The 9,623-nt window shown below is 46.2% G+C and overlaps 1 long non-coding RNA gene across 1 annotated transcript in view; it reads left to right on the plus strand.

Moving 5' to 3' along the window:
• The window catches only part of LOC139361377 (uncharacterized), a 30,032-nt gene extending 21,107 nt beyond the window's left edge, over window positions 1-8,925 (plus strand). The window contains exon 3 of the long non-coding RNA XR_011618943.1: window positions 8,846-8,925. This is a non-coding gene — a long non-coding RNA (uncharacterized lncRNA). The remainder of the gene's footprint in view (window positions 1-8,845) is intronic.
• The last annotated feature ends 698 nt before the right edge of the window (window positions 8,926-9,623 follow it).

Here is a 9,623-nt window from a genome sequence, read left to right on the forward strand (position 1 = left end):
GAGTTTTCTGGAAAATTCATTAAATTATTTCAATTGAAATAAAAAGGAAATTAGCAAAGTTTCATCTAAAAAAGCCTCTTAAGAAAATGCCCTTAAAATAGTGATTCTCTTTCTGGTTTCAGGATCCTATCACTCTTAAAAATTGAGAATCTAAAAGAGCATTTACTTATATGGCTTATGTCTACATTTACTATAATCAAAATTTAAAATGAGAAATAGAAAAGTATGTATTAGTGTATTCAAATTAAAACTTAATTCTATTTTTATGAAAATAACTTTCAAAACAAAAAAATTATGTGGCATTGATTGTTTTACACTTTTGCAAATGTCTTTGATATCTGACTTCACAGAAAAGAGCTGAATTCTCATGTGTATTTTTGCATCAGTCTTTTATAATAGGTTGTTTTAGTAAAGGTTATGAAGAACTTTCAGCCTTACACAGATATGTTAGGTGGAAAAAGGAGAAGTATTATACTAGACCTTTTTAGGTAGTTTTAGTTAGTCTCTGGCACTATACCAAAACCTGAGAAATGATTGGTTTTGAAAGGCTAGTTGCAGTGTGGAATCTTAACAATGCACCTTTTATGCTCTGTTACTTCAGAGTACATTGAGATCTCAGGCACTTTGAATTTTTCTTTAATCCATGCATTATTTTGTGACATCATATATTGGTCACTGGAAAATATTGGTCCATTGGGTTATGCTGGTATGTTAATACACAGTATCAAAAATCATACTCATTTCTGAGGGCTCTGTTCTCTTCCTTTGGTCTATATCTCTGTTTTGGTACCAGTACCATGCTGTTTTCATTACTGTAGCCTTATAGGATAGTTTGAAGTCAGGTAGCATGATGCCTCCAGCTTTGTTCTTTTGGCTTAGGATTGACTTGGCAATGTGGGCTCTTTTTTGGTTGCATATGAACTTTAGTTTTTTCCAATTCTGTGAAGAAAGTCATTGGTAGCTTGATGGGGATGGCATCCAATCTACAAATTACCTTGGGTAGTATGGCCGTTTTCAAGATACTGATTCTTCCTATCCATGAGCATGGAATGTTCTTGCATTTGTTTGTGTCCTTTTTTTCGTTAAGCAGTGGTTTGTAGTTCTCCTTGAAGAGGTCCTTCACATCCCTTGTAAGTTGGATTCCTAGGTATTTTATTCTCGTTGAAGCAATTGTGAACGAGAGTTCACTCATTATTTGGCTCTGTGTTTCTCTGTTATTGGTGTATAAGAATGCTTGTGATTTTTGTACATTGATTTTGTGTCCTGAGACTTTGCTGAAGTTGCTTATCAGCTTAAGGAGATTTTGGGCTGAGACGATGGGGTTTTCTAGATATACAATCATGTCATCTGCACACATCTACAACCATCTGATTTTTGACAACCCTGAGAAAAACAAGAAATGGGGAAAGGATTCCCTATTTAATAAATGGTGCTGGGAAAACTTGCTAACCATATATGTGTAGAAAGCTGAAACTGGATCCCTTACTTACACCTTACACAAAAATTAATTCAAGATGGATTAAAGACTTAAGTTAGACCTAAAACCATAAAAACCCTAGAAGAAAACCTAGGCAATACTATTCAGGACATAGGCATGGGCAAGGACTTCATGTCTAAAACACCAAAAGCAACGGCAACAAAAGCCAAAATTGACAAATGGGATCTAATTAAACTAAAGAGCTTCTGCACAGCAAAAGAAACTACCATCAGAGTGAACAGGCAACCTACAGAATGGGAAAAAAATTTTGCAATTTACTCATCTGACAAAGGGCTAATACCCAGAACCTGCAAAGAACTCAAAACAAATTTACAAGAAAAAAACAACCCCATCAAAAAGTGGGCAAAGGATGTGAACAGACACTTCTCAAAAGAAGACATTTATGCAGCCAACAGACACATGAACATGCTTTCAAGTGTTGTGCTCTTAATACCTTTGAGGAAGTTTTGGTGGAAGAGACCACAAAAAACAAAATATACATCTCAGCCTTCCGTTTATATATAAAGTATCTCTTGAAGGATACATTAAAAACTCTAGCAGTGTGAGTGTCTCTGGATAGTGGGGCTTGGGATAGGTATTATTTAAGAAGTTCTTTGCATTAAAGAGAAAATATTACTATTCTAATTAAAAATACTATAAGGAAGTAACATGCCCCTCTTTGCCTAGCTTGGTTTGCTGGGTCCACGAAGTCATTGACCTGGCATGCCGGACCCTGACCCCTCCTGCCTCACTCTTGGACTTGCCATAGAAGCACCTGGTATTTGGGCTCCTGCATATGGAAGCTGTTTGCTCCAGCTTCAAGCCTTGTGCATTTGTCTTCTGCCTGGACGACTCTGCCATCCACGCCTCTGAGAGGCTGAACACGCTCACCTTTCCCACTCAGCTGGGGAGCCTTCCCTTAATCCTCGAGACTAGATTCCCTCAGATACTGCATGCCATCACACTCCTCAATCTTTCCCACATGTTGAGTGTGTGTGTGTGTGTGTGTGTGTGTGTGTGTGTGTTAGAGCTGTTCTGCTCCTATTAGAAACACTTTCTGAACCTGTCTGTAGGCTTGCTGCAGAAGCTTCAGAAGGCACATGGGGAGAGGGATGCTGGAGTGAAGAAGGTCTCTTTATTGGATATTTTCTTCCTAATTTCAGGCGGTGACTTCATGCCTGGTGGATCTGAAGCAACATCCTTAAGTACAAAATCATTTTTATGATGTAAAGATCTGTCTAGGGGAGAACCTGGCTCCTGTCAAACACTACTCAGCTCCGCCTAGAACCTGACTGTGTTTGACCCGCCTCTCCTCAGACTGTGCTCCGTGTGGACACCTGTGGCTAGCTGGGTGAGGAGGAAGACTGTGGGATAAAGAGAGAAGGAGGAGGCAGGAGAAATGCACCTGGGCACGCCCTGTCCCCAAGCATACACGTGAAATCTTTCTGGTTGGGCAGGAAATGCCCATCTATAGTAGCATGGGAAGCAGCCTGGAGATAAACAAAGATCACTCAAATGAGAGACACAAAGGCCCTAGCAGGGGAGTCAGCAATCGGCACTTGCATTTTGATAGAGACTTGCAGACAGGCAGAGTATGGGAAAGGTTCACAGTGGGAAAAGGGGAGGCTCCAGGTACACTCCGAGTGGAGGCTGTTGGCTTGGGGAAGCTGGGGTGGCCGACCAGAAATAATGTCTCCTGTGTGGTCGGTTAGGGCAGCAGATTTCACTTTTTCTGGTTGGTTCTAAGTTGGAAGCCTGTACAAAAATTAGGGAAGCTGTTACTAGCCAAGTTCTGGCTGTTCTGGGCTGATTGTTACAGGGTGGTGTTAGGCTCCCTGGATTGACTGGAGATAGCGGGCTGGCTTCCTGCGCCTCTGACTTCTGGCAGGCTGGCTTCCTGGGCTGTTGCTGCAGATCCCGGGCTGGCTTTGGGGCTGGTTGCTGCAGACTGTGGCTCGGAGTTTGATTTTTATATGTAGTCTGGCCGCTGTCATCATATAGTCAGTCTCTCACAGGTCAGCTTATCAGCACCTGCTGGGCCACTCCAGGGCTTGCTACTTCAACCAAGGGATGGGTCTTGCAGATCTACCTCGCTAGACCCCATTTCGGATGTGACACTTGAGTCCTAACAAATGAAGGGCACATGTGTGGAGGCAGCTAACAGCACAGAGCCAGCTTCTAGGAGAACAAGACGAGGGAACATAAAGATGGATTGAAAACCATAACTCCTGAAAACCATAAAACCTCAATCCTCAGGCAGTGTCAGAAATAATTACAATAAAAAATTCTTTGGAAGTAGAGAAAACCCAAAAGGAAATAATCTGTAAAGATGCAAAATCAAGGGAGAGACTGAGAAATTCAAACCACAGCAACAGGACCCCATGGGATCCTAGGGTTGAGACCTTAAAGGGACCCTCAAGGACCTATGTCTAACCGCCAGCCTCCAGGCTGAGTCTTTCTCACTGCCTTGGGGCCCTGCATGGCCTAGCCCCTGCAGGAAGCCCAGGGTGTCCTGCTGGCCTCCGGTGCAGAGTCCTTTGATGGAGCATTGGCTGTGGCTGACTCCAGATGGTGCGGCCTCATGCGCTGTCTGTGTTCAATGCATAGGTGGCGGGGTGGAGAAGAAAGTGACAGGCAGAGAATGATAGATACCCCCTCCCTGGTCTGCTGGGGTGACTAGGGGAGGAGGAGGTGTGGCTCTGAGGCCTCCCTGCTGGCCACTCCAGGCACTCCCAACCCCCTGGCCTCCGGGCCCCACAGGTCCATGAGCACCTCATCAGGAGATCCCTGTGTCCTGGCGGCAGTGACAAAGCTCCTAAAGCCTACCTGTCAAAACTCCCGGCTCTGTGTTCAAGTATGTTTTTCAAAAAACATTAGAATGAAACTGGTAGGGTTTGCATGATCCTTGCAGTGGGGAAAAATATTAATGATGTTGTTGGTTGGAGCCTGTGAGTGCAGCACCCCCTGCTCAGGACACACAGGCATTGGTGCTGCTGTTGACAGTCTTGTCCCAGCCTAGCTGCCTTAGAGAGGTGCCAGAGGGTCAAACTCCGCAAAACTGCAGTTTGCTGCTGGTGGGTGGCTCAGGATTCAAGGCCAGCCCCCAGCCCCAGTCCTACAAACCTTCCCTGTGGATCTGGCCTGATGGCACCCATCACACCCCCTCTCCCCTGGGAGCACTGAGGCCCAGCCTGGCTGCCACACTCACTGTCTCCTTGCTCCCCCTAGCCAGAGGGAGGCCCAGCACCTTGTGGCCACTTTGGGTGTTGGGGGTCCCAAGTGCCTGGGGGACGTGTGTTCAGGCAGAAATGGTGCACCCGAGGCCCCAGCCGGCCAGTACCAGCAGCACTCACATTTCTCACGAAGCCTGGCAGCTACAATTCAGGTGAAGTCAGCAGGCCCATCTGCACCTGATCAGCGATACCAGCCCAATAGGCTCCAAATGCCTGGGTTTGCGGTGCTAAACCTGAAGGCCTCACCCTGCAGATGCAGAGGCCGCCGCGGTGGGTCGAGGTGGGCAGAACTCCAGGCTGCTCTAACAGGTCAGCGCTCTGCCCTGGCACCACACCAGATGGCTGCCGACCACCTGGGTTTCTGCTCTGGCACACTGAAGAACATTTCTCCAGGGGACACAAAAGCTTAGCATTCGCTCCTGAGGTTTTCTCTTTTACATTTAACATTGAGGTGTGCGATTCATCCAGAGTACATATTTCTGTGCACCGTGAGCTGGTGCCCACAGTTTGCTGGCCTGGGGCCAGGAAGGCAGGCATGGACCTGGAGTCCAGCCCTTGTGGAGGAAGCTTTGGCAGCTCACTGACCAGGCAGCGGGTGCCCGACTTGTGTCCCTCTCCGTGCACGCCCCTCCCCACTTCCCCTTCCAGGGTCCTCACTGGTCTGCCGCACCTTCTTAGGGCAATTTTTCGTTCCTCCTGCTGCTCACCCCTTGCCTTCACAGGGCATGTTGCATGTGCAAACCTGGGGCTCCGACTCCAGTCCACCCTGGGATCCAGCAGGGGTAGCTGAATCCTGATTAGTCAATACAGGTGAACCCTGATTGATCGATGCAGGGGAGTCCTGATTGGCCAAGGCAGGGGAGTTCTGACGTGTTGTTCTTTAAGCCCTAAGCAGAAGACTGTCAGAAATTTCTTATAAATGACCGTCAGGGTGCCCAGGGGAGGGGTGCTCAGGCTACAGTTATCTTGGCACTGACAACAGGAACTGGTTTGGTTTGGTTTGGTTTGATTGTGGAAGGGAGGTCTTGTGATACTTTTATAACATTTTCCTGAGAACACAGAGTACATGAAGGCTCTCTCACCCAGTTATGACTGCCTTGGTTCCATTTTAACTTTGAGCTCCTCAGTTAGTCTCCTGGGAGTCATTCTGTCTTTCTGCAGGGGGCATACTTTAACATGTCTTTTGTCAATTTTGTAATTGGATTTTGAAGAAAAACACCTTTACATTTTGAGGTTTTTTTTTTTTTTTTACACATTCCTGTAGAATATGTGGTTTGCAAATATTATCTTCTGATCTATACTTTGTTTTCATCCTCTTAAAAGGACCTTTCAGCTGGGTGTGGTGGCTCACACCTGTAATTTCAGCACTTTGGGAGGCCGAGCCAGGTGGGTCACCACGTCAGGAGTTCAAGACAAGCCTGACCAATATGGTGAAACCCCATCTCTATTAAAAATACAAAAATTAGCTGGGCATGGTGACACGCACCTGTAGTCCCAGCTACTTGGGAGGCTGAGGCAGGAGAATCACTTGAACCCAGGAGACGGAGGTTGCAGTGAGCCAAGATCGCGCCACTGCACTCCAGCTTGGCAACAGAGCAAGACTCTGTCTCAAAAAAAAAAAAAAAAAAGAAAGAAAGAAAGAAAGAAAAGATAATTTAGCCAGGAGTGGTGGCACACGCCTATAGTCCCAGCTGCCTGGGAGGCTGAGGCAGGAGAATCACTTGAACCTGGGAGGCGGAAGTTGCACTAAGCTGATTGCACCACTGCCCTCCAGCCTGGGTAACAGAGTGAGACTCCATCTCAGGAAAACAAACAAACAAAACAAACAAACAAACAAAACAAACAAATGAAAAAAACAAGAGGACCTTTCACAGAGCCTGGGTTTTTAATTTTGATGACTTCCAATTTATCCCTCTCTCTTTATGAATCATACTTTTGATGTCAAGTACAAAAATCTCCTTTTTTAGTCTAGATCCCATTTTTCTCTAAGAATTATTTTTCCCGAAAGTTTTATAGTTTTACATTTTACATTGAAATGTGTGATCCATTTGGAGTTAATGTTTGTATGAGGTGTGAGGGTAAAACCCCCACAATTTATCCATTTAGAAAGGTGAGGAGACTTTATTTTTCATAAGGATTACAGCCTGCAAGATGGCCATCCCAGCCAAGGGACCAGAAACAGGCACTTTGAAGGAGGAGGGGTTGGGGTAGGAGCTTTATGCTGGGCAGGTTGGCTAAACATACATATTCAACGGGTTATAGGAGGAGTTATGAATATTCATGAAGGTGGTCCTGACACATGCATATTGAACAGACATGCATGTAGTATATGACCCATGTTCACTTTGGGGTGGAGACTTAACATTTAAATGTGTTACAGTTAGGTCCTATATGTCAACAAGTCTTTTCAGGGCATGAAGGCACACAAGGGTGCAGCCTCTGTAAACCAGCCAGAGACACTCCATGGTTGGTGGTCTTATCAGGAGGTTATGTCTGGTAGAGCAGGGGTTCAGTAAGTCAGTGGGTGGTGGAGCTGGAAATTGTTTTAATCTTGTCTATCTGGAGGCCAGTGGTGGTTTAGCTGCTAGAGAAAAAGAAAAGCCTTGTGGTCCTTAGAATACAGTTTTATTCTTTAGGCGTAGTGACTTAACCCTTGCCTGGCGTGGCCTTAGGTCCTATTTATAATTTGGTATTTTATTGCCACAGAGTCTGTTCTGTCAGTCTTCTGATCTCTATGTTAGCATTAATGCTGGTCTAAACCTCAAAAGGCAGGGTGTATAATGAGGCGTGTCTGACCTCCCACCACATTATGACTAGAACTAAATTTTTAAGATTTTCCTGAGGTCCCCTTGGCCAAGAGGGAGTCCATTCATTTGGTGGGGGCTTAGGATTTTAAAGTTGACAGTGTCTAGGTCAAGGGTTTTGGTTTGCCTGCTTGTTTGCTGTGCCTGTGATGTGCAATTGCCCGACTCCCATTTGATGGAAAGGCCACCTTTCCTCCCACGAGTTGCTTTTGCATGCTTGTCAAAAACCCAGCTGGGTACATTTATTTGGGTCTCTATTCTGTTCTGTAGATCATCTCCCTCTGTCCATACCACATAGTCTTTATAGCTATTTAATGTGATGAAATAGGGGCAACTTAATTCTTGTTTTAAATTCTTCATTTAACATTTCATCATCAACATTTGTCTCATCTAAAACAAAACAAAACAAATTCACACAGTGTATAGTGTGAATGTACTGGGGTTTATTTAAACTGGCCCCTCTTAATGAATGGCTATTATCCCCCACCCCAGTGTTTTTTGTTGTCATAGTAAATAATGCAGAAATCTTTTAAAAGGATTTTTAAAACTTTATTTTAATTGACAAGTCATAATTGTATATATTTATGGGATACAATGTGATGTTTTGATATACGTATACATTGGTGGAACAATTACTTTAAGCTAATTAAGATATCCATCGCCAACACATCTATTTTTTGTGGTGAGAATATTTAAAATCTACTATTTTAGGAATTTTGACATATAAAATGCATTAACTACAGTCACCGTGTCATGTGAATCACTAAAACGTATTCCTCTTGTCTAACTGAATCCTTCTACCGTTTGACCAACGTCTCCCCCCCTCCTGCCCTTCCCCCGGGCTCAGGTAGCCACCGTTCTACTCTCCGTTTCTATGAGTTCAGCTATTTTCAGATTCCACATACAGGAGAGACCAAGTGGTATTTGTGTCTGTGCCTGGCTTACTTTGCTTAGTGCAGTGGCCTCCACGTTCATCCATGTGGTCGCCAATGGCAGGATTTCCTTTTATTCTAAAGGCGGGATAGTACCGCATGGTGTGCATACATCGCGTTTTCTTTATCTGTTCACCCACTGGTAGATCTTAGGCTGCTTCCGTATCTTGGCTACTGTGAATGAAATCAATATTCTTATCACCCGCGTATTTGCAGAAGTGATTCCCACAGTCATTTGTTATCTTTGGACTTTGCTTGTGTATTTTGTTCAAACTTTATGTTGTCAAGCTGATCAATCATTTCCTTGATGGCTTCTGGGTTTATTTTGTGGTTTAGAAAGGCTTCCCCACTCCGAAAACACAGGATAAAAGCGATTCACCCACGTTCTCCCTTTCACAGTTTCAACTTCACGTTCTCTCCCGCCTCAAAACTTTCGAATCCGCGGGGAGCCCGGGACCCTGCTGCGCTGGGAAGTGGAGGCAGGGTGCCGGCCCGGGGGTTCTCCGGAAACGTTCCCGGTTCCCGGAGAAGATCGCCAGTTCCGGAGCCGCGTGGGCGGTCTGTGCTAGCCGGTAGCAGCAGTCCCTCGGAGCGGAACGGTGGTTAGGAAAAATTTTCAAGTCCCCTTAGGCTGCGGTGTCGCGCCATTCTAGGCCGTGCCAACTGAGAGCTCCTCCGCTTGCCCCCGGCTGAGAAACGAGATACCAGGTGTCCCGGGACTTGGAGAGGCCTCTACCGCCAGCTATGCCGATCGGATCCGCGGCTGCTCGCACCGGCTGTCGGGCGCCACCTGGCTGCACTGTTAAGGTTTTCTCTCCGGCGCTCTGGAGAAGCCGGCAAGAAAGGGGATTTGACCACAGGGCAGCCGTGCAGAGTTCAGGCGACTGGCAGCACTGGCAGCATGAGCCCAGCTTTGCCGGGTGTACTCTTCGTCCTTTCGTCGGAGATTAAACCTGCAGGTCAGCGTTGGAGGCGCGCTCTTGAACTCGGAGTACTGTGGCCTGAGCGGGTCAACTAGTACACGCGGGAATCGATGGGCCTTCCGAGAGTGTGAATGGGGGTTGGGGTACCCAGCCCGGACGCGGACTGGCTTGGGGCGCTGTCCTCAGGCCTTCCATTACACCCATTATCTCAGCCCCGCCCCGGAGATGAGGACCGGCCCGGCTGTTCCAGGAGG

This window comes from Macaca nemestrina, unplaced genomic scaffold (genome assembly GCF_043159975.1).
Source record: "Macaca nemestrina isolate mMacNem1 unplaced genomic scaffold, mMacNem.hap1 Scaffold_45, whole genome shotgun sequence".
NCBI lineage: Eukaryota > Metazoa > Chordata > Mammalia > Primates > Cercopithecidae > Macaca > Macaca nemestrina.